The sequence below is a fragment of the Ranitomeya imitator genome, chromosome 1 (genome assembly GCF_032444005.1).
Source record: "Ranitomeya imitator isolate aRanImi1 chromosome 1, aRanImi1.pri, whole genome shotgun sequence".
In the NCBI taxonomy this organism is placed as follows: domain Eukaryota; kingdom Metazoa; phylum Chordata; class Amphibia; order Anura; family Dendrobatidae; genus Ranitomeya; species Ranitomeya imitator.
This window is the reverse complement of record NC_091282.1, coordinates 154418066-154444403: the sequence shown is the minus strand read 5'-3', so window position 1 is coordinate 154444403 and position 26338 is coordinate 154418066. Positions and strand designations below refer to the sequence as shown.

General features: G+C 44.5%; 1 protein-coding gene across 4 annotated transcripts in view; it reads left to right on the top strand.

Moving 5' to 3' along the window:
* The window catches only part of ARB2A (ARB2 cotranscriptional regulator A), a 607421-nt gene that overhangs the window by 566803 nt on the left and 14280 nt on the right, over nucleotides 1-26338 (top strand). The window lies entirely within an intron of this gene.

Sequence of the window (26338 nt, the reverse complement as noted above, 5' to 3'; positions counted from 1 at the left end):
ATTTCTCAGTTGTTCTGTTCACTAGATGAACATCTTCCAGCCACATGTAATAATCCCTCACATTCCGTAACTGCCCAGGGTAGATCAAGTATGGCGGCTTGTTAACGTTGCACTGCTATAATACCGGCTTGGATTCATGGTGTGTGCAGTCTGCTGCATGGGAATATTCCTCGGTGACGACAGTCTAAAAATCCTTTCTATTGTTTTTATATGTGTAAATAAAGTTTGGAAAATCTTGGCGATATTTAATGTTGGAGAGCAATTTGACTGCCAGCAATATGGCATTGAGTGGGCAGGACCGTATGATTGTAATCTGCTGAAACATTTCTACAAACGAGAGGAGATTCTTTGTTTAATTTTCCTGCAATTTATTTCTGATCCTAAGTGATTAGTAGTCACAGCTCGAAGGCAAAATTGCATCAATAATGCAGTTTAAGGGGGTTGTGTGAGGTTTTCAAAAACTTGCCTAATAACAGGAATAAAATAATATATGTCATTAAAAGATAAAAAGTAACCATTACTTACTGTTTCAATCTCACTCTGCTGACTCCAATCCTGCACATTCTTGTCAATCTGTTGCATGACAAGTGCAGCCAATCAGTAGCTTCAGTGGTCACCTGACATACATGGAAGTGTCATGAGGCCAGTGAGTGATTGCATTGTTCATGTGACCAATGGCTGCGACCTCATCACTGCAGGACTGGCGAGTATCACTGTAAATCGGGGTGGGGAACCTCAAGCCCTTGTCTCCGGCCCCAAGGCAGATTCCTGGGGACTGCAATGCACGAGCCAGCAACTGTGTTTTGAAGTACACGTAGCATTCACTACCGATCACCTGTGTTGTGGAGTCATGGAGTCGGTGTCCATTTTGGTGGAGTTGGTATAAAATGAACTTCTAAAATATATAATAAACTGGGTATAGTAGTTTAGTGCAGGATGTGCTGTAAATGTTTTCATAAGTTATGAAATGTCCTAGAAATGTCTCTTCGGTTCCTGATCTAAGGATCTCGGCTTTTAGCGGAAATGAATCTGTTCTGCACTTTATGTACCTGCTCAGTAGTGACCAATGCTAAGAAGTCAGAAGATTGGCTTACCAACTCTGCAGCCCGATCACTGCAGGACGTACAATGAAAGATTATGTGCTCCCACTGTCCCCTGCCAGTGTCAGGACGTTCTTTGTTGGTGACGTTGGCTCTTCAAATGCTCCTGTTTCACAGAAGAAGAGAGTGGCAGCCCCATGTTTCCTGTGATGTTTATGCTGCTGCCCCATGTTTCTCTAGTAATGTATATACCGCAGCCCTATGTCTCCTGTGATGCATTTATACCGCCGCCCCATGTCTACTTTGATGTGTATAAACCACAGTATATAAATTGCAGTCCTTTGTCTCCTGTGATCTATTTGCTGCTGCTCCAGTGTCTACTTTGTGATTTCTATACAGCAGTCTTAGTGTCTCCTATATGATGTATATACAATGATGATATACCAGGAGAACAAAGAGTCAAAGGAATATGCCAAAATTAATCAAATGTAGAAAAACTTTATTGAATATAAAAACAAACAAACAGAACTGTTATAGACATTATCTACAGTTCAAGTGAGCAATCAACATGTGACATAACAGTACTAACAACAGGTGTAGAGCAAAAAACCTAAAATAACGATCGGTGGGTCAAAACCTAAATAGCTACACAGGGTCTAACATACTATGTAACATAACATCCATCACTATGGTGCAAGATGTTGTGAATATAGGGAATATAATGCAATGTACCGTATATATAAGGCAGACTAGATCATAGATAAAATGTAAGAAACAGGTATATATGGAGAGGGGTTTGTATAAAAATATGTTGTAATCCCAAAGCAACACAAATCAAAGCCTCCATAGGTCTAAATCACACCCACTCACAAACTGCCCACAATGCACAAAGCCAGTCTCAGAAAAAAGTAATAGATATCCCTAAAGTAAACCACAGTGATAGGAATGTAATGGTTAGTAATTACCCATGTAGAAAGAGGCAAGCCAGACCGATCCTAGATCCCCAACGCACGTTTCGGTGCGGGTACACCTTCCTCAGGGGGCGTGGTTTTTGAAGGTAAAGCGACCCTCCTTATATATCCGATAAGTGAGGTCACATGATGCGACCTCCACCACTCAGAGTAAAGTGCCGGTATTGTTACACAGAACAGCTATGCCGATTATCTCCATATAACTATGGCTGGATCACATGACGCAACAGATGACAACATCCGCTCAGCGCCTACCTTGACGGCAAAAGAAAGGGGCCGCCCAGACTACAGCGGCCGAGCAACACCTAATCGCACAGCGCATGCGCCGCCGAAATAAAGCGGCGCATATACAACGCCAGCACAGATCCACACTCTAAGTGTAGATCACCCTCAAAAGAACAGCGGATGAGCACGCCCCCACCGGCGGACGCACCACCATACCAGCCCATAGGGCGGACGGCGCCAAAGACCGCCCATAGACCCAGCAGGCGGGGCGGCCGCACTGGGGGAGTGATCGCACGCCGGCACATAACATTATATACAGAATGCTGTGTACTCGCAACGTCACCAAAGGCAGACATATATATAACAAGCAGAAAATGTAGGGTATAAGTGACCATGATGGAAAAAACAAATGTCAGCATATAAATACATGCACAAACATATGTATAACATTATTATATTATAAGTACAGCCTTCATTAGGGATATTGTCCAAAGAAACTGCCCTGGAGACGGTTGCTCACACCATGGAGGCCGGCGCCAGGCCCCCACCGTGCGCCATACCGAGACAGGGAGTTTGAACAATATAACCATATGTCAGACGACAGAAAAAACATTGTCATAAATATTACAGTTAACCACATGGTATTATACACAAAAACATACAAAAATACAAAAAAAAATACAAAAAATATATAATATACACTGACATATGAGATAGCAGTTATCGTAAAGATATATATGAATAGCTGTGCAGTACTAAAATAGTGCCAAGATCCCACATCTCCTCAATATCTGCTAAAGTGAACGTTTGTCAAAGAAGCTTCATTGGTTCCGATATGGAGCACACATCAACGGGAGCCGGATAGGAGGACTCATCTTCAACGGATAAGACGTGAGAGTTAAAATCAACAAGTTGCATACCGCAACTAGCTACGAAGATAAAATAAAACATCCATTAAAATCAATAAGACAAAAAGACAAAAACCAGAACGTAAACAAAGCAAACAGCAGCGGACAGTGAAATGAAGACACACGAGGCAAACATAGCTACAGAATACAAAACGAATTGTCACAATAATGAATATGGTCAGAGGAATGAGGCAAATCCGTGGGATTCGTTCAAACCATGGGGGGACATTGTACCCAAAACGGTAATCCACCGACATTCTTTCTGGGCAAGTATCCGTTTAATGTCCCCACCACGGATCCCGAGTTGAATGTGCTGAATACCCCTGACCATAAAGGATTTGGGATCACTCTGGTGGAATGTGCGGAAGTGCTTAGGTATAGTCTTAAGCTGAGTTACATCAATAGCAGAGGCGAGGATGTCACGCACGTGCTCACGTGTGCGTATTCTCAACTGTCATGATGTCAGGCCTATATATATCTTCTGACACCCACACGTGGCATAGTATATCACCTGTGTCGTCGCACAGGTGATATGATGTCTTATGTCAAATTTTTGTTTCCCGTCCGATGAGATGAAGGTAGTGGTTCTCAGCGTATTCTTACATGCCAGGCATTTCCCACAAGGGAAGCAGCCCAAAGGTGGCCCACGTGAGTTGAAAGGATTTTTGGCTTCCGGGACATAATGACTGCTGACCAGCATGTCTCCCAGGTTCTGACTACGTCTAGCTGTCATTAGTGGATCCGTGGGTAAGTATCTGGACAGGATGGGATCTGTCTGAAGTACATTCCAGTGACGTTTCAAACTTTCCCTCATCTGCATCCACTGATCATTGTATGTCGAAATAAATCTAATATGATTTCCATCTTTTTTCTTATTAACTTTCGATTGGCCATGTAACAGAGTAGAACGGCTGCTTCTTTTTGCCCTAAGATAACCTCGCTTTATACAGCGTTCGCTGTACCCGCGCATCCGAAATCTGTCATGAAGGTCGGCCGACTGAGACTCAAATTTATCCTCCGATGAGCACACTCGTCTCATCCTGAGGAATTTGCCTACTGGGATGGCCCTAATAGTAGCTGCAGGGTGACTCGAACTCGCGTGCAACAATGCATTGACCGAGGTGGGCTTCCGATACACATCAGTGTGTATTTGCAGATGTTCATCCGTTGAGATTTTAATATCAAGGAACTCCACCTCGGTTCTGCTATACTTATAAGTCAGTTTGATGTTGAATGCATTCGAGTTCAAGCCCTCCATAAAGTCCTGCAGCTGCTTCTCATCACCCTGCCACACGATAAACACGTCATCAATATAACGTAGCCAGCACTGCACATGGTCCGCGGCCTGAGCGCCCTCCCCACCAAACACCTCCCTCTCCCAAAATCCCAGGAAGAGGTTAGCGAACGAGGGCGCACAGGCCGCCCCCATGGCAGTGCCGCACCGCTGTAAATAAAAAATATCGCGAAAAACAAAAAAGTTATGGGTGAGGATGTATTGAAGCAGCTGCAGGACAAACTCACACAGAGGGCCATCCCAGTTGCTGTTGGTAAGGAAAAAACGACAGGCTCGGAGACCATCATCATGTCGGATGCACGTGTACAGTGACTCAATGTCCGCTGTGACTAGTATCATTTCCCTATCTAGGGACATGCCGTCAATTCTGGACAAAACATCCATTGTGTCACGTGCATACGAAGGGAGTGACTCCACAAGGGGCTTAAGGTAATAATTGATAAACTTACATTTACATTTACATTACAACTTGAAACCAGGGATTCAAGCTTCAGGAGGCTAATTTGCATATTCCAGGTGCCTTCTGGGAGAAGCGAAGTCTCCCTAAGCTAGAAGATCGTTGGGTACAGCCGGGACCAGCTGCTTCGAAAGCATCACCAAACCAGGGATTCAAGCTTCAGGAGGCTAATTTGCATATTCCAGGTGCCTTCTGGGAGAAGCGAAGTCTCCCTAAGCTAGAAGATCGTTGGGTACAGCCGGGACCAGCTGCTTCGAAAGCATCACCAAACCAGGGATTCAAGCTTCAGGAGGCTAATTTGCATATTCCAGGTGCCTTCTGGGAGAAGCGAAGTCTCCCTAAGCTAGAAGATCGTTGGGTACAGCCGGGACCAGCTGCTTCGAAAGCATCACCAAACCAGGGATTCAAGCTTCAGGAGGCTAATTTGCATATTCCAGGTGCCTTCTGGGAGAAGCGAAGTCTCCCTAAGCTAGAAGATCGTTGGGTACAGCCGGGACCAGCTGCTTCGAAAGCATCACCAAACCAGGGATTCAAGCTTCAGGAGGCTAATTTGCATATTCCAGGTGCCTTCTGGGAGAAGCGAAGTCTCCCTAAGCTAGAAGATCGTTGGGTACAGCCGGGACCAGCTGCTTCGAAAGCATCACCAAACCAGGGATTCAAGCTTCATGAGGCTAATTTGCATATTCCAGGTGCCTTCTGGGAGAAGCGAAGTCTCCCTAAGCTAGAAGATCGTTGGGTACAGCCGGGACCAGCTGCTTCGAAAGCATCACCAAACCAGGGATTCAAGCTTCAGGAGGCTAATTTGCATATTCCAGGTGCCTTCTGGGAGAAGCGAAGTCTCCCTAAGCTAGAAGATCGTTGGGTACAGCCGGGACCAGCTGCTTCGAAAGCATCACCAAACCAGGGATTCAAGCTTCAGGAGGCTAATTTGCATATTCCAGGTGCCTTCTGGGAGAAGCGAAGTCTCCCTAAGCTAGAAGATCGTTGGGTACAGCCGGGACCAGCTGCTTCGAAAGCATCACCAAACCAGGGATTCAAGCTTCAGGAGGCGAATTTGCATATTCCAGGTGCCTTCTGGGAGAAGCGAAGTCTCCCTAAGCTAGAAGATCGTTGGGTACAGCCGGGACCAGCTGCTTCGAAAGCATCACCAAACCAGGGATTCAAGCTTCAGGAGGCTAATTTGCATATTCCAGGTGCCTTCTGGGAGAAGCGAAGTCTCCCTAAGCTAGAAGATCGTTGGGTACAGCCGGGACCAGCTGCTTCGAAAGCATCACCAAACCAGGGATTCAAGCTTCAGGAGGCTAATTTGCATATTCCAGGTGCCTTCTGGGAGAAGCGAAGTCTCCCTAAGCTAGAAGATCGTTGGGTACAGCCGGGACCAGCTGCTTCGAAAGCATCACCAAACCAGGGATTCAAGCTTCAGGAGGCTAATTTGCATATTCCAGGTGCCTTCTGGGAGAAGCGAAGTCTCCCTAAGCTAGAAGATCGTTGGGTACAGCCGGGACCAGCTGCTTCGAAAGCATCACCAAACCAGGGATTCAAGCTTCAGGAGGCTAATTTGCATATTCCAGGTGCCTTCTGGGAGAAGCGAAGTCTCCCTAAGCTAGAAGATCGTTGGGTACAGCCGGGACCAGCTGCTTCGAAAGCATCACCAAACCAGGGATTCAAGCTTCAGGAGGCTAATTTGCATATTCCAGGTGCCTTCTGGGAGAAGCGAAGTCTCCCTAAGCTAGAAGATCGTTGGGTACAGCCGGGACCAGCTGCTTCGAAAGCATCACCAAACCAGGGATTCAAGCTTCAGGAGGCTAATTTGCATATTCCAGGTGCCTTCTGGGAGAAGCGAAGTCTCCCTAAGCTAGAAGATCGTTGGGTACAGCCGGGACCAGCTGCTTCGAAAGCATCACCAAACCAGGGATTCAAGCTTCAGGAGGCTAATTTGCATATTCCAGGTGCCTTCTGGGAGAAGCGAAGTCTCCCTAAGCTAGAAGATCGTTGGGTACAGCCGGGACCAGCTGCTTCGAAAGCATCACCAAACCAGGGATTCAAGCTTCAGGAGGCTAATTTGCATATTCCAGGTGCCTTCTGGGAGAAGCGAAGTCTCCCTAAGCTAGAAGATCGTTGGGTACAGCCGGGACCAGCTGCTTCGAAAGCATCACCAAACCAGGGATTCAAGCTTCAGGAGGCTAATTTGCATATTCCAGGTGCCTTCTGGGAGAAGCGAAGTCTCCCTAAGCTAGAAGATCGTTGGGTACAGCCGGGACCAGCTGCTTCGAAAGCATCACCAAACCAGGGATTCAAGCTTCAGGAGGCTAATTTGCATATTCCAGGTGCCTTCTGGGAGAAGCGAAGTCTCCCTAAGCTAGAAGATCGTTGGGTACAGCCGGGACCAGCTGCTTCGAAAGCATCACCAAACCAGGGATTCAAGCTTCAGGAGGCTAATTTGCATATTCCAGGTGCCTTCTGGGAGAAGCGAAGTCTCCCTAAGCTAGAAGATCGTTGGGTACAGCCGGGACCAGCTGCTTCGAAAGCATCACCAAACCAGGGATTCAAGCTTCAGGAGGCTAATTTGCATATTCCAGGTGCCTTCTGGGAGAAGCGAAGTCTCCCTAAGCTAGAAGATCGTTGGGTACAGCCGGGACCAGCTGCTTCGAAAGCATCACCAAACCAGGGATTCAAGCTTCAGGAGGCTAATTTGCATATTCCAGGTGCCTTCTGGGAGAAGCGAAGTCTCCCTAAGCTAGAAGATCGTTGGGTACAGCCGGGACCAGCTGCTTCGAAAGCATCACCAAACCAGGGATTCAAGCTTCAGGAGGCTAATTTGCATATTCCAGGTGCCTTCTGGGAGAAGCGAAGTCTCCCTAAGCTAGAAGATCGTTGGGTACAGCCGGGACCAGCTGCTTCGAAAGCATCACCAAACCAGGGATTCAAGCTTCAGGAGGCTAATTTGCATATTCCAGGTGCCTTCTGGGAGAAGCGAAGTCTCCCTAAGCTAGAAGATCGTTGGGTACAGCCGGGACCAGCTGCTTCGAAAGCATCACCAAACCAGGGATTCAAGCTTCAGGAGGCTAATTTGCATATTCCAGGTGCCTTCTGGGAGAAGCGAAGTCTCCCTAAGCTAGAAGATCGTTGGGTACAGCCGGGACCAGCTGCTTCGAAAGCATCACCAAACCAGGGATTCAAGCTTCAGGAGGCTAATTTGCATATTCCAGGTGCCTTCTGGGAGAAGCGAAGTCTCCCTAAGCTAGAAGATCGTTGGGTACAGCCGGGACCAGCTGCTTCGAAAGCATCACCAAACCGCGCGCCTTATGGCGCGCGAATTTTTGCCTGTAGGACATTATTGCAAGAGAGCTTGGCTGAGTAGATTACACAAGAAGGAAAACACACAGCAAGTCAGCAGGATCTAGGAGCAACATGGCAGATGTGACAACCTACATGGTGAGCTGCAGCATGTGCTACATGTTCACAGATCGACCAGAAGAAGAATCCAATTTCACCTGTCAGAAGTGTAGACGAGTGGCCCTTTTAGAAGAAAAGGTGCGGGGTCTGGAAGAAAGAATAGCAACTTTGAAACTCATCAAAGAGAATAAAGACTTTCTAGACAGAACAGAAGCATCTCTACTGGTCACAGAAGGTGCAAAAAGTGTCAGAGAACCTCCAAAAGCAGATGAGTGGAAGCATGTGACCAAAAGAAGCAAGAAGACCATGGAGAAATCACCAACCACACAACTGAAGAACCGATATCAAATCTTTGTAGAGGATGAAGATGGCACACCTAAGAATGAAGCAATACCAGCAAGCAAAAAAGAAAAGGGCACACAGCAACAAGTGACAGCAAAAAGTACAGCCAAGAAGCAACGAAGAGTGGTGGTGGTGGGAGACTCACTACTGAGAGGCACCGAAGCAGCCATCTGCAGACCGGACATAACTGCAAGAGAAGTATGCTGCCTTCCAGGTGCGATGATCAAGGATGTGACCGATAGGATACCAAAGCTCTTCAGCTCCAAGGACGTCCACCCATTTCTTCTGATACATGTTGGCACCAATGACACGGCAAGGAAGGACCTACCGACAATCTGCAAGGACTTTGAAGAGTTGGGGAAGAAAGTAAAGGAACTGGATGCACAGGTAGTTTTTTCTTCTATCCTTCCAGTAGACGGGCATGGCACCAGGAGATGGAACAGGATCCTTGATGCAAACAACTGGCTAAGACGATGGTGCAGACAACAAGGATTTGGATTCCTGGACCACGGTGTGAATTACTGGTATGATGGACTCCTCACCAGAGACGGACTACACCTCAACAAACCTGGGAAACACACATTCGCCAGAAGACTCGCTACACTCATCAGGAGGGCGTTAAACTAGAAGAAGAGGGGACGGGAAGAAAAACATTAGACTCGAACAAAGACGACCCAGGAAAACATACTCAGAAGGGAGGTAAGAACATTTCTAAAACAATCCACAGTGAGGAGATTGGAACAAAACAAAATCCTCTAAACTGCATGCTCGCAAACGCCAGAAGCCTGACAAACAAGATGGAAGAACTAGAAGCAGAAATATCTACAGGTAACTTTGACATAGTGGGAATAACCGAGACATGGTTAGATGAAAGCTATGACTGGGCAGTTAACTTACAGGGTTACAGTCTGTTTAGAAAGGATCGTAAAAATCGGAGAGGAGGAGGGGTTTGTCTCTATGTAAAGTCTTGTCTAAAGTCCACTTTAAGGGAGGATATTAGCGAAGGGAATGAGGATGTCGAGTCCATATGGGTTGAAATTCATGGAGGGAAAAATGGTAACAAAATTCTCATTGGGGTCTGTTACAAACCCCCAAATATAACAGAAAGCATGGAAAGTCTACTTCTAAAGCAGATAGATGAAGCTGCAACCCATAATGAGGTCCTGGTTATGGGGGACTTTAACTACCCGGATATTAACTGGGAAACAGAAACCTGTGAAACCCATAAAGGCAACAGGTTTCTGCTAATAACCAAGAAAAATTATCTTTCACAATTGGTGCAGAATCCAACCAGAGGAGCAGCACTTTTAGACCTAATACTATCTAATAGACCTGACAGAATAACAAATCTGCAGGTGGTTGGGCATTTAGGAAATAGCGACCACAATATTGTGCAATTTCACCTGTCTTTCACTAGGTGGACTTGTCAGGGAGTCACAAAAACATTGAACTTTAGGAAGGCAAAGTTTGAACAGCTTAGAGATGCCCTTAATCTGGTAGACTGGGACAATATCCTCAGAAATGAGAATACAGATAATAAATGGGAAATGTTTAAGAACATCCTAAATAGGCAGTGTAAGCGGTTTATACCTTGTGGGAATAAAAGGACTAGAAATAGGAAAAACCCAATGTGGCTAAACAAAGAAGTAAGACAGGCAATTAACAGTAAAAAGAAAGCATTTACACTACTAAAGCAGGATGGCACCATTGAAGCTCTAAAAAACTATAGGGAGAAAAATACTTTATCTAAAAAACTAATTAAAGCTGCCAAAAAGGAAACAGAGAAGCACATTGCTAAGGAGAGTAAAACTAATCCCAAACTGTTCTTCAACTATATCAATAGTAAAAGAATAAAAACTGAAAATGTAGGCCCCTTAAAAAATAGTGAGGAAAGAATGGTTGTAGATGACGAGGAAAAAGCTAACATATTAAACACCTTCTTCTCCACGGTATTCACGGTGGAAAATGAAATGCTAGGTGAAATCCCAAGAAACAATGAAAACCCTATATTAAGGGTCACCAATCTAACCCAAGAAGAGGTGCGAAACCGGCTAAATAAGATTAAAATAGATAAATCTTCGGGTCCGGATGGCATACACCCACGAGTACTAAGAGAACTAAGTAATGTAATAGATAAACCATTATTTCTTATTTTTAGTGACTCTATAGCGACAGGGTCTGTTCCGCAGGACTGGCGCATAGCAAATGTGGTGCCAATATTCAAAAAGGGCTCTAAAAGTGAACCTGGAAATTATAGGCCAGTAAGTCTAACCTCTATTGTTGGTAAAATATTTGAAGGGTTTCTGAGGGATGTTATTCTGGATTATCTCAATGAGAATAACTGTTTAACTCCATATCAGCATGGGTTTATGAGAAATCGCTCCTGTCAAACCAATCTAATCAGTTTTTATGAAGAGGTAAGCTATAGACTGGACCACGGTGAGTCATTGGACGTGGTATATCTCGATTTTTCCAAAGCGTTTGATACCGTGCCGCACAAGAGGTTGGTACACAAAATGAGAATGCTTGGTCTGGGGGAAAATGTGTGTAAATGGGTTAGTAACTGGCTTAGTGATAGAAAGCAGAGGGTGGTTATAAATGGTATAGTCTCTAACTGGGTCGCTGTGACCAGTGGGGTACCGCAGGGGTCAGTATTGGGACCTGTTCTCTTCAACATATTCATTAATGATCTGGTAGAAGGTTTACACAGTAAAATATCGATATTTGCAGATGATACAAAACTATGTAAAGCAGTTAATACAAGAGAAGATAGTATTCTGCTACAGATGGATCTGGATAAGTTGGAAACTTGGGCTGAAAGGTGGCAGATGAGGTTTAACAATGATAAATGTAAGGTTATACACATGGGAAGAGGGAATCAATATCACCATTACACACTGAACGGGAAACCACTGGGTAAATCTGACAGGGAGAAGGACTTGGGGATCCTAGTTAATGATAAACTTACCTGGAGCAGCCAGTGCCAGGCAGCAGCTGCCAAGGCAAACAGGATCATGGGGTGCATTAAAAGAGGTCTGGATACACATGATGAGAGCATTATACTGCCTCTGTACAAATCCCTAGTTAGACCGCACATGGAGTACTGTGTCCAGTTTTGGGCACCGGTGCTCAGGAAGGATATAATGGAACTAGAGAGAGTACAAAGGAGGGCAACAAAATTAATAAAGGGGATGGGAGAACTACAATACCCAGATAGATTAGCGAAATTAGGATTATTTAGTCTAGAAAAAAGACGACTGAGGGGCGATCTAATAACCATGTATAAGTATATAAGGGGACAATACAAATATCTCGCTGAGGATCTGTTTATACCAAGGAAGGTGACGGGCACAAGGGGGCATTCTTTGCGTCTGGAGGAGAGAAGGTTTTTCCACCAACATAGAAGAGGATTCTTTACTGTTAGGGCAGTGAGAATCTGGAATTGCTTGCCTGAGGAGGTGGTGATGGCGAACTCAGTCGAGGGGTTCAAGAGAGGCCTGGATGTCTTCCTGGAGCAGAACAATATTGTATCATACAATTATTAGGTTCTGTAGAAGGACGTAGATCTGGGTATTTATTATGATGGAATATAGGCTGAACTGGATGGACAAATGTCTTTTTTCGGCCTTACTAACTATGTTACTATGTTACTATGTTACATACCGGTTCACAGAGTCCACCCAGGCCTGACACAATCGGCCGGCCTGGCGGAGTCAGTGGGTTCTTGTGGATTTTAGGTGTGAAATAGATGGTCGGGACTTTGGGAGCTCTAGTAAGTAAACCCTCCATGACTCTTTTTGAGATGATACCTTTCTCAAAGGCCTGCTGTAAGATTAACTCGAGTTCTGCCACAAAGGCCACTGTAGGGTTGCGGTCAAGACGACAATATGTGTACTTATCTCTCAGCTGCCTATAGGCCTCCTTTTCGTACATCCACTGTGGCCATATCACTATATTTCCCCCCTTGTCGGCAGGTTTTATCACTATGTCCTTATAGCCCTTAAGATCTCTTAAGGCTAACCGTGCGATTAGGTGTTGCTCGGCCGCTGTAGTCTGGGCGGCCCCTTTCTTTTGCCGTCAAGGTAGGCGCTGAGCGGATGTTGTCATCTGTTGCGTCATGTGATCCAGCCATAGTTATATGGAGATAATCGGCACAGCTGTTCTGTGTAACAATACCGGCACTTTACTCTGAGTGGTGGAGGTCGCATCATGTGACCTCACTTATCGGATATATAAGGAGGGTCGCTTTACCTTCAAAAACCACGCCCCCTGAGGAAGGTGTACCCGCACCGAAACGTGCGTTGGGGATCTAGGATCGGTCTGGCTTGCCTCTTTCTACATGGGTAATTACTAACCATTACGTTCCTATCACTGTGGTTTACTTTAGGGATATCTATTACTTTTTTCTGAGACTGGCTTTGTGCATTGTGGGCAGTTTGTGAGTGGGTGTGATTTAGACCTATGGAGGCTTTGATTTGTGTTGCTTTGGGATTACAACATATTTTTATACAAACCCCTCTCCATATATACCTGTTTCTTACATTTTATCTATGATCTAGTCTGCCTTATATATACATTGCATTATATTCCCTATATTCACAACATCTTGCACCATAGTGATGGATGTTATGTTACATAGTATGTTAGACCCTGTGTAGCTATTTAGGTTTTGACCTACCGATCGTTATTTTAGGTTTTTTGCTCTACACCTGTTGTTAGTACTGTTATGTCACATGTTGATTGCTCACTTGAACTGTAGATAATGTCTATAACAGTTCTGTTTGTTTGTTTTTATATTCAATAAAGTTTTTCTACATTTGATTAATTTTGGCATATTCCTTTGACTCTTTGTTCTCCTGGTATATCAGATATGTTTTGAGTCGCTTTTCTTGCCTATTATTTATATGCTACTCAGCATATACATGCCAATTTGTGCATGGTACTACGACTAGTATATTATGTTTTTGGGACTATTTTTGATAATGATGTATATACAGCAGTCTCTGTGTCTCCTGTGTGATGTATACTGTAGATCTCCCACTGCTTGAGTTCTATAAATGTAACGTAAGCAGTGATGAATTTCCTACTTTGAGGAGACCTGCAATGTAATATACATCTGTGTTTGGAACAACTTACTGCTGTAAGTTCTTTACAAAACTTTTCATAGCAGAGAGATGACTGTGCTTCAGACCAATGTAAATCTAGAAAAGCAGTTACGAGTAGCAACATCATCAATTCCTCCTAACTAGTCTCCCCAAAGAGAAGCCGCTGCAGCCATCACACTAGGGGTGATTTCATGAAATGTTTGACCAAATATAGCAGGATAATTTTAAAGTTGATCATTTTGTACAGCCACCGAAGGATAGTATAAATTTCCAAATGGCCCCTGACAGCAAAAAGGTTCCCTACCCCTGCTGTAGCTGCTACACTTGAGGGGGAATTTACTAAATAAATAATGGTTCTCTTATTACCGTATTCAGAAATTCCTGCTTTTGGTCAACTTTTAGAAAACCCTGAAAAACTCCTTTAATCCCTTACCACCGCAGCCATGTTTTTATGTTTTTCCCCTGATTTTGTTTTCCATCTACAGTATATAGCCATATCAAAACTCTTCTACTTTTTTTTTTGCTGGACAAGTTGTATCACTTTTAATACCCCCATTTAAATCACTAAACACTATATTGGAAAAAAAAGGAAAATATATTTTATGGGGTGGAACGAAAAACTTTTCTTGTTTTTCAGGTTTAGTCTTCACTTTGCAAGTAAAATGACATGGCAATGGCTTAAGAAGAGTCATAACATGGCAAACAAAGTGGAATCGCAGCCAGGTTTGCCCACCATCCAGAAATTCAAGGACAGTCCATAATGAAAGGGCTTTTTTTTTTTGCGCTGTCTGTAAAAAAAAAAAAAATTAAGAAGGTTGGGGAGCGCTGTCTAAAATGAGCTATGATGGATTTGTTAAATTTTTGTAAAAGCACTCAGCTCAAAGACTTAATATTTAATATACACTATAAAAAAACTATGGAGCTTTGTATTTAGGAAGCAAATGAACTATGAAAAAACTCTGTGCAAAGGTGTGCATAGCAGTTAAAGCCTTGGGCTACAAGTCTGCAGTCACTGTATATAAAAAAAAATCCCAATCTCTGATGATCCCCCAGATCTCCATCAAATACATTAGCATCAAATGGAAAGAACATGGTACCACAACAAACCTGCCAAGAGAGGGCCGTCTACCAAAACTCTCAGGCTGGGCAAGGAGGGCATTAATCAGAGAGGCAGCACAGAGACCAAAGGTAACCCTGAAGGAGCTGCGGAGTTCTCAAGCAGAGATTGGAGCATCTGTCCATAAGGCCAAAATAAGCCATGCACTCCGCAGAGGTGGCCTTTATAGAAGTGTCGGCAGAAAAAAAGCCTCTATTTACACAAATTGTAAGGCTTGTTTTGAGTTTGCCAAAAGACATGTGGGAGACTCCCTAAATGTATAGAGAAAGGTGCTGTGGTCGGATGAGACCAAAATTGGCCACCAAAGTCAATGCTATGTCTGGCACCAAATAAACACCACTCATCACACCATAAACACTATCTCCACAGTGAAACATTGTGTTGGCAGCATCATTCTGTGGGGCATCAGGGACATGGAAAGCATTCTGAGTTGATGGTGCGAAATATAAGGATATTCTTGAGCATACCCTGTTTCATTCTGTCAGGGATTTGAGACTGAAGACGTAAGTTCACCTTCCAACAAGACCATGACTCAAAGCATACTGCTAAAGCACTACTCGAGGCGAAATTTGTAAATGTTTTGGAGTGGCTTAGACAAAGCCCAGACCTTAATCCAATTGAGAGAATCTGTGGTCAGACTTGAAGATGATTGTTCATCAGATGAAACCATCTAAAGGCCCCTTCACATTAAGCGACGCTGCAGCGATACCGACAACGATCCGGATCGCTGCAGCGTCGCTGTTTGGTCGCTGTAGAGCTGTCACACAGACAGCTCTCCAGCGACCAACGATCCTGAAGTCCCCGGGTAACCAGGGTAAACATCGGGTAACTAAGCGCAGGGCCGCGCTTAGTAACCCGATGTTTACCCTGGTTACCAGCGTAAAAGTAAAAAAAAAAAAACACTACATACTTACCTACCGCTGTCTGTCCCCGGCGCTCAGCTTCTCTGCACTCCTCCTGTACTGGCTGTGAGCACAGTGGCCGGAAAGCAAAGCGGTGACGTCACCGCTCTGCTTTCCGGCTGACCGACGCTCACAGCCAGTACAGGAGGAGTGCAGAGAAGCTGAGCGCCGGGGACAGACAGCGGAAGGTAAGTATGTAGTGTTTGTTTTTTTTTACTTTTACGCTGGTAACCAGGGTAAACATCGGGTTACCAAGCGCGGCCCTGCGCTTAGTTACCCGATGTTTACCCTGGTTACCAGTGAAGACATCGCTGGATCGGTGTCACACACGCCGATCCAGCGATGTCCACGGGAGATCCAGCGACGAAATAAAGTTCTGGACTTTGTTCAGCGACCAACGATCTCCCAGCAGGGGCACTGATCGTTGGTCGCTGTCACACATAACGATTTCCTTAACGATATCGTTGCTATGTCACAAAAAGCAACGATTTCGTTAACGATATCGTTATGTGTGAAGGTACCTTAACTTGTTGGAGCTTGAGCAACTTTGGCTTGAGGAATAGGCAAAAAATCCCGGTGATCAGAAGTAGAAAGCTCATGGAATGAAAACCAAACGTTCACAGTTGTAGGCATGTTCTTTACAGGAACTTATGCAAACCCTAAAAGACAAACAACAGTGAAACTCCAGGTTGTGAAGTAGCAAAACACGAAAAATACCAAGGAGGTGAATACTTTTGCAAGACACTGTAGTGACTGGAGACTTGTACCCTAAGGTCAAACAAACCCTTTAATGTAATGTAAATATGAGGATTAATTTTAGTATTCTGGTTACTGAAAGTAAATGGTATTTTTGATATTACTTTTTTTTTTCTAATGTTATGTTCTCAGTTTGCAAGATCTAAGCTTGAATAGAAACCTTTATTATTAACTTCTGGTGCATAAAATCTGTAATAGTTTGTGAAGGGCGCACAGATCCTCGGCTCCTTACAGTACAGTTATGAGTGAAATTTTGTATCTAGCTGAGGACTAGTGTGTCTATCCCATGACAACAGATTTTTATCCAACAGAGCTAAATAGTGACCGTTCTTCATGATGGGTCTTTGTCCCCTGTTCTGTCCACATGCCTCCATTGGTATTAATCTAGGCACAGTATACTAACAGTTGCAAGCTATTAAGACTAGAAATATCATTAGTAAATGGTCGGATTGTGAACAGGAAACCCTTTTTGTAATTTTTACAAGATGAAGGATTACATTCAGAGGGGGGGGGGTTATTTTTTAATTATTTTAAATTTGTCTCAAGGTTTCCTCCACATCTTAGGATCAGACAAGAATACAACTTAATTTAATATCACATTGCAGTTTTCCCCCTGCGAGGCAGCTATCCGTGTCATCTCACATTATGAGGTTCCAGAGACAAGTAAAGTGGCATCCTGAATGCTCACGAGTGAGATGGCTAATAAACTAAAGATGCTGTGGCCTGGGAGAATTTTGTGTTTTTTGTTTTTCTTTTGTGGTTTTCTTATCTCCACAAGAAATGTGAGCAGCATGGAATTGCAATATTATTGCTTGTAAGTCCTAAACAGGGCAGAGTAGTAATAAAGAAGGTGCGGGGTTTCCCCGCAGCACAATTATATTCAGAAATAAGTGAATAAAACTTAAAGTGCCTCAGAGAATTTTACAAACGCTTACCTGAAGAGTAAAAGAGAGGAAAATAGACCTGGACACGAGCAAAATTTAATTCTTCGACGACAACCTAAATAATTGACCTTTTCAAAGCTGGATTGCTACATTTAAAAAATAGTGAGGAAAGAATGGTTGTAGATGACGAGGAAAAAGCTAACATATTAAACACCTTCTTCTCCACTGTATTCACGGTGGAAAATGAAATGCTAGGTGAAATCCCAAGAAACACTGAAAACCCTATATTAAGGGTCACCAATCTAACCCAAGAAGAGGTGCGAAACCGGCTAAATAAGATTAAAATAGATAAATCTCCGGGTCCGGATGGCATACACCCACGAGTACTAAGAGAACTAAGTAATGTAATAGATAAACCATTATTTCTTATTTTTAGGGACTCTATAGTGACGGGGTCTGTTCCGCACGACTGGTGCATAGCAAATGTGGTGCCAATATTCAAAAAGGGCTCTAAAAGTGAACCTGGAAATTATAGGCCAGTTAGTCTAACCTCTATTGTTGGTAAAATATTTGAAGGGTTTATGAGGGATGTTATTCTGGATTATCTCAATGAGAATAACTGTTTAACTCCATATCAGCATGGGTTTATGAGAAATCGCTCCTGTCAAACCAATCTAATCAGTTTTTATGAAGAGGTAAGCTTTAGGCTGGACCATGGTGAGTCATTGGACGTGGTATATCTCGATTTTTCCAAAGCGTTTGATACCGTGCCGCACAAGAGGTTGGTACACAAAATGAGAATGCTTGGTCTGGGGGAAAATGTGTGTAAATGGGTTAGTAACTGGCTTAGTGATAGAAAGCAGAGGGTGGTTATAAATGGTATAGTCTCTAACTGGGTCGCTGTGACCAGTGGGGTACCGCAGGGGTCAGTATTGGGACCTGTTCTCTTCAACATATTCATTAATGATCTGGTAGAAGGTTTACACAGTAAAATATCGATATTTGCAGATGATACAAAACTATGTAAAGCAGTTAATACAAGAGAAGATAGTATTCTGCTACCGATGGATCTGGATAAGTTGGAAACTTGGGCTGAAAGGTGGCAGATGAGGTTTAACAATGATAAATGTAAGGTTATACACATGGGAAGAAGGAATCAATATCACCATTACACACTGAATGGGAAACCACTGGGTAAATCTGACAGGGAGAAGGACTTGGGGATCCTAGTTAATGATAAACTTACCTGGAGCAGCCAGTGCCAGGCAGCAGCTGCCAAGGCAAACAGGATCATGGGGTGCATTAAAAGAGGTCTGGATACACATGATGAGAGCATTATACTGCCTCTGTACAAATCCCTAGTTAGACCGCACATGGAGTACTGTGTCCAGTTTTGGGCACCGGTGCTCAGGAAGGATATAATGGAACTAGAGAGAGTACAAAGGAGGGCAACAAAATTAATAAAGGGGATGGGAGAACTACAATACCCAGATAGATTAGCGAAATTAGGATTATTTAGTCTAGAAAAAAGACGACTGAGGGGCGATGTAATAACCATGTATAAGTATATAAGGGGACAATACAAATATCTCGCTGAGGATCTGTTTATACCAAGGAAAGTGACAGGCACAAGGGGGCATTCTTTGCGTCTGGAGGAGAGAAGGTTTTTCCACCAACATAGAAGAGGATTCTTTACTGTTAGGGCAGTGAGAATCTGGAATTGCTTGCCTGAGGAGGTGGTGATGGCGAACTCAGTCGAGGGGTTCAAGAGAGGCCTGGATGTCTTCCTGGAGCAGAACAATATTGTATCATACAATTATTAGGTTCTGTAGAAGGACATAGATCTGGGGATTTATTATGATGGAATATAGGCTGAACTGGATGGACAAATGTCTTTTTTCGGCCTTACTAACTATGTTACTATGTTACTATTTCTTTCTCTTACCTTCAAGTTTCATCAGGATCCTTGGTGCTAAAAATAATCTAACAAAGACACCCCCAAGACCATATAACCTATATTAGAGCAGGGTTCTCAAACTTTTTCTTCAGGGGCCCCACCTACCTGAATTTTTTTTTACATCCTAGTCCCAGTTTCACATTGAAATAAGTTCAGAATAAGTTGCAGCCCTAGAAAAACTTCCTCTCCAGCTGTCCTTAACCTCTAGTTAGGGGACATAGTTTTAAGGCTAGACTCACTTCTGAAAAGTTTAGCCCTAATGCCGTTTACATGGCGCAACCAGCAGCATGAGACGACTGCCTATTGGAAAACTTAAACCAATCGGCTGTCGTTTGTATAACTGTTTTTACACGCAGACCAAAGTAAATGAGGCTGCCATGGATCTCGGCGCTACAAGTCCTGTACACAGTTGGATGCGCCACCGAGAAAGATGATCTTTTTGTGCTGCACAAAAGATTATTTCACCCGCTGTATGAGCGTTTTGCTTGTTCATCCAAAGATCGGCAGCCTGTATACATGGCAAGGTAATAGTGAAACAAGCATTTTCAATAACTCTTGTTTACGTTTTTTTCAGTGTGAATGCCCCTTAACTGCTTTAGAGCATATAGATGTTATAGCGCCAGAGCAGAATATGGCTAACAAGCAGCAGATCTCATTGAAAACTCCATCTGCCCACATCAGCCATTCTTCGAGTGGACACCTGTAATATTTCTGTATGCATGCAGCCTACACAAATAACATCTATTGGCTGGGGATGTGAGAATCCAAACCACAGTAAACATAAGTAATGTGATACAGTATGTATGGATAGAGAATCCTGGAAGGCGCTTCCATTGTGTAGGGGATTCCAAAGAGAATACACAAATTATTGTGAATGATGAAAAATATATATATACCGTATATATTTTTAAAACTTTTATAAAAAAAAAAAACTAGATGGAGGCCCGATGCTATCGCATCGGGAGGGCAGTAATGTCACGATGGGGGCAGGCATGTGGCGCTGTTGACGCCTAATGGCATCCTGTGATAAACTTTTGCATCAGGGGACTCATGTGCTTGACGCCTACACTTATATACATTGTTTTTTGTCCCAACAATGCTGGTTCTCTTCAAGAGTCTAATTTGCCCTTTGTTGTCTTCGACGTTGTGCCTGTGCTGCTTTCCTTTCATTGTCATTGGCTTACTTTTTTGGAGGAGCCATGCTGGCATTGATATTTGCTTTTTAAAGGGGAACAAAAGTTCATTTTAAAAATTGTCTGTGTCTGACCGTGTACCGAACATACCACAGCGCCTAGGCAGGGGAGGAATCAAAAGACAATACAGACATTGCAGCAGGAGATCGCAGAGGATACATTTTGTGAGGTAAAATATTTTTTAAAACCAGTCAGTGAAATATTTTACCTCACAAAATGAATCCACTGTGATCCCCTGGTGTAATGTCAATATTGTCTTTTGCTTCCTCCCCTGTCCAGGAGATGTGGTATGCTCGGTACACGGTCAGACACAGTCAATTTTTAAAATGAAGTTTCGTTCATGGGAAAACCCCTTTAATGTGACCGGCTTCCTCTGACTGTAGACACGTCGCGCATCTGCTGCTGGGATCAGCCAAATGATTCACTGCACCTGCGCGTAATTCGCGCAGGCGCAGTAAATCAGACCGGCGCCATCTTTGTGCAGACAGATAGCGGCAGTCACATTAAAACTGCGCATGCACTCTTCCTGTACAAAGATGGCGGCAGTCAGTGAATCATTTGGTTGATCCAGGCGACGGCGTCTTCGTGATGGTCTTCCGCTGGTGGTACCGCGCAAGAGGCTGTGTGAGTGAGTGAGTGTGAGTGTTGCCTATGGCATATAGTGTGTGTGGTGCAACGGTGTTCCGCTGGTGGTACCACGCAACAGATTGGTACCAGCAGCAGTTTCCATATTGAGACACCCATCACTTGGGTGTCCCAATATGGCGGTCAGTGAACTTCCTCCGCTTGGAATTCTGTGACACGGTGACATCTGGACAAAACAGGAAAACATTACAAGGCAATTATATAAATAGATTTTTGTTGGAACGGTATTAGAAAATAACAGAGCTACCAACCAAGATAAAACATGGCAAACACAATGCGTTTCAGCTAGTATAACCTTCATCAAGTGACCCTCCACATGGTAAGGAAGTAATTGGGAAAGGAAATATCTCCTCCACGTCTACTGTAATGGCAGCATGCAGATGATGGAATCCAATTGTTACCCAAGTGACTGTGTTGTGCCTCGTGCTCAGACAAGGTGTTATCTGCGCATGCTCATGTGCTAGCAGAGTGTCTCCAGCTTGCTTGATAAATGTCCGATTCCAGACTGCATGTCTTGCTTAACAGACAAGTAATCCCTGCATATGTTGCAGCTGTCAAACAGCCATGAGACATGCAGCCGCGGGGACTAGCACTTATTTTTGGAGCACGCTGAAGAAACTCCGCACGCATGCGCCCATAACACTTTGTCTGAGCACAAGGCACAACACTATTCAAAATACAAATGGTGTACTTAAATAAAATAAAAAATTCATTTAATAGACCTAATGAGGCTGATGCAGTTATTTACTCTAGATGAGCCCATAAAATGGTAATTTTATTACCGGGCAGGAGGAGGACTGTAAAAAAAATGTCATTCAATTCTGATGTGGCTGTGCAAAGTATGTTTAAAAGCTCTGTCATATTGTATGTAACGAAACGTGACGACAGATCTGCTTAAGAACTTTGATGTAGCACATTGTGCTCAAGTAGAAAGTCCTGATCATTCTTATATCGCAGAGCTTCCTTGTGGCATTTACTTACATTTCTGTTCTCCATTAGGTATTATATACTTTTTGATGCAGTTATGTTTGTGACCTTTTGATTTTCTGTTTCTCACTCTGATATTTTAATATTTCATATTTTATTTCATATTTAATTACATTTGAGATTTCTTCTTTTCTAACATGAACACTGAGGCTATGTCTCCTCTGTTGTTACAGTTTAATACAAAGCTGCTCATGATCCTACTGATCAGCTCATTATTACATGATGATTCTTATATCTATAGTAATAAAGCTATGGGGATGACATAATTGTCTTTAATTTAAAGGGAACTGCTCATCAGGCTTTCCCTATAAAAGCCATTGCAACCACATTTTTTAGCTTTTTAGTACACCTATTACATGCGCCCTGTAATCTCCAATCCCCAGATCCGTATACCTTAAAAAAAGAAGAAAAAAAAGCTCTGAAAACATCTATGGCTGCATTCTAATAAGCGCTGAGTGGTCCGATGAACATTGCTGGGGTCCAATGGGCATTGCTGGGGTCTGATTATTATTATTTTTTATAGCGCCATTTATTCCATGGCACTTTACATGTGAGGAGGGGTATACATAATAAAAACAGGTACAATAATCTTGAACAATACAAGTCACAACTGGTACAGGAGGAGAGAGGACCCTGCCCGCGAGGGCTCACAATCTACAAGGGATGGGTGAGGATACAGTAGGTAAGGATAGAGCTGGTCGTGCAGTGGTTTGGTTGATCGGTGGTTACTGCAGGTTGTAGGCTTGCCGGAAGAGGTAGGTCTTCAGGTTCTTTTTGAAGGTTTCGATGGTAGGTGAGAGTCTGATTTGTTGTGGTAGAGAGTTCCAGAGTAGGGGTGATGCGCGAGAGAAATCATGTATGCGATTGTGGGAAGAGGAGATAAAAGGGGAGTAGAGAAGGAGATCTTGTGAGGATTGGAGGTTGCGTGCAGGAAAATACCCGGAGACGAGGTCACAGATGTACGGAGGAGACAGGTTGTGGATGGCTTTGTATGTCATGGTTAGGCTTTTGTACTGGAGTCTCTGGGTAATGGGGAGCCAGTGAAGGGATTGACAGAGAGGAGAGGCCGGGGAATAGCGGGGGGACAGGTGGATTAGTCGGGCAGCAGAGTTTAGAATAGATTGGTGGGGTGCAAGAGTGTTCGAGGGGAGGCCACTGAGCAGGACGTTACAGTAGTCGATGCGGGAGATGATGAGGGCATGGACTAGGGTTTTTGCAGATTCTTGGTTTAGGAATGTACAGATCCTTGAAATATTTTTGAGTTGAAGGCGGCAGGAAGTGGAAAGGGCTTGGATATGCGGTTTGAAGGAGAGATCAGTGTCAAAGATTACCCTGAGACAGCGAGTTTGTGGGACTGGGGAGAGTGGGCAGCCGTTTACTGTAATGGATAGGTTCGTTGGGGGGGTCACGTGAGATGGGGGAAAGACCATGAATTCTGTTTTGTCCATGTTAAGTTTTATAAATCTAGCGGAGAAGGATGAAATAGCAGACAGACATTGAGGCATTCTGTTTAGTAGGGTGGTGATATCTGGTCCAGAGATGTAGCTGTGTGTGATCAGCATAGAGATGATACTGAAAACCGTGAGATTCTATGGGCTGTCCCAGGCCAAAAGTGTAAATGGAGAAGAGCAGGGGCCCTAGAACTGAACCTTGCGGGACTCTGACAGATAGGGGGCGAGGTGAGGAGGTGGTTTGTGAATGGGAGACGCTGAATGTTAGGTCAGTTAGGTATGACGAGATCCAGGATAGGGCCAACTCTGTGATGCCAAGGGATTAGAGGGTCTGTAGTAATAGGGAATGGTCCACTGTGTCAAAGGCAGAGGACAGACAGGTCCAGGAGGAGGAGGATAGAGTAGTGTCGCTTGCTCTTGGCGGTTAATTGGTCATTGGTGACCTTAGTTAGGGCAGTTTCAGTGGAGTGACCGGAAGCCTGATTGTAAGCGGTTGAAAAGGGAGCAGGAAGATAGATGGGAAGACAGTTCGAGATGGACGTGTTGTTCCAGTAGTTTTGAGGCATAGGGGAGAAGTGATATAGGGCAATAGCTAGATACAGAGGATGGGTCAAGAGAGGGCTTTTTGAGGATAGGTGTGATTGAGGCATGTTTAAAGCTTGAGAGGAAAACACCAGTTGTTAGTGATAGGTTGAAGAGATGGGTTAAGGTACCTTCACACTGAGCAACTTTCCAACAAGAACGACAACGATCCGTGACGTTGCAGCGTCCTGGATAGCGATCTCGTTGTGTTTGACATGCAGCAGCGATCAGGATCCCGCTGTGACATCGCTGGTCGTAGCTAGAAGTCCGGTACTTTATTTGGTGGTCAGGTCGGCGTGATTCGTCATGTATGACAGCAAAAGCAACGATGCCTGCAATGTTTTTTCATGGAGCTAACAACCAACGAGAACGATAAGTACGTCACTGGATCGCTCCTGCATCGTTCTGCTGTTGCCGTGTTTGACGTCTCCTAGCGACCTAAACAGCGACGCTGCAGCGATTGGCTCGTTGTCTATATCGCTGCAGCGTCGCTTAGTGTAACGGTACCTTTAGAGTTGGGATGAAGACTGTGGCGAGGTTTGGGATGAAGTGGGAAGGGATCGGGTCAAGTGCACAGGTGGTGAGATGTGATCTTGAGAGTGGAGAGTCGATCTTCTGTAATGGTGGAGAAGTTGGTTTTCGAGGTGGAGGGCTAGGTAGTGGGGAGGAAGGGCTCTGGGGGTTGTCGACTAAAACTGTCTCTGATGTTCTCAATCTTCTGCTTGAAAAATGAGGCAATGTCTTCAGCTGAGATGAGTGGGTAGGGAGGAGGTGCTGGGGCATGGAGGAGAGAGTTGAAGGTGTTGAATAACTGTTTAGGGTTGTGAGACAGGGAGGATATGAGAGATGAGAAGTAGGTTTGTTTAGCTGTGGCAAGTGTGGTCTTGTAGTAGTGAGGGACTGTTTGAATGCGATAAAGTGCTCGTTGGAGTGGGATCTTTTCCATCTCCGCTCTGCAGCCCTGGAAGCTCACCTCCGTTCTTTGGTCAGGTGGGTGTGCCAGGGCTGTCTGTTGATTTTGCGAGCTTTGGTATGTGTAAGAGGGGCAAGAGATTCCAAAGCTGCAGCTATTGTGGTATTATATAGAGCGGCAGCGTCATCCGCATTGTGTAGGGAACTTATGTCTGATGAGCATTGCTGGGGTCCGATGGGCATTGCTGGGGTCCGATGGGCATTGCTGGGGTCCGATGGGCATTGCTGGGGTCCCATGGGCATTGCTGGGGTCTGATGAACATCACTGGGGTCTTATGAACATTGCAAGGGTCCGATGAACATTGCAGGGGTCCGATGAACATTGCAGGGGTCCGATGGACATTGCTGGGGTCAGATGGGCATTGCTGGGGTCCGAGGGGCATTGCTGGGGTCCGATGGGCATTGCTAGGGTCTGATGGGCATTGCTGGGGTCCGATGAACATTGCTGGGTTCCGATGGGCATTTTTGGGGTCTGATGAGCATTGCTGTGTTCCTATGGGCATTGCAGGGATCCGATGGGCATTACTGGGGTCCGATAGGCATTGCTGGGGTCCGATGAGCATTGCTGGGATCCGATGGGCATTGCTGGGGCCCGATGGGCATTGCTGGGGTCCGATAGGCATTGCTGGGTTCCGATGGGCATTTCTGGGGTCCGATAATCATTGCTGGGGTCCGATGGGCATTGCTGGGGTCCGATGGGCAATGCTGGAATCCGATGGGCATTCCTGGGGTCTGATGGGCATTGCTGGGGTCTGATGGGCATTGCTGGGGTCTGATGGGCAATGCTGGAATCCGATGGGCATTGCTGGGGTCTGATGGGCAATGCTGGAATCCGATGGGCATTGCTGGGGTCTGATGGGCATTGCTGGGGTCTGATGGGCATTGCTGGGGTCTGATGGGCATTGCTGGGGTCTGATGGGCATTGATGGGGTCTGATGGGCATTGCTGGGGTCAAATGAATATTGCTGCTATCAAATGAATATTGCTGTGGTCCGATGGGCATTGCTGGAATGTTCTTTTCTCCACCTCTCTGCGTTATAATGTTGCTTATTCATCCATAAGTGACATGGATGACGTTTTCTAAGCCTCAGGCTCTCTGCGTACATCAATCATAGGTTATGGGGCAGTATTATAAGGCAGAGAGGGGGTGCCAA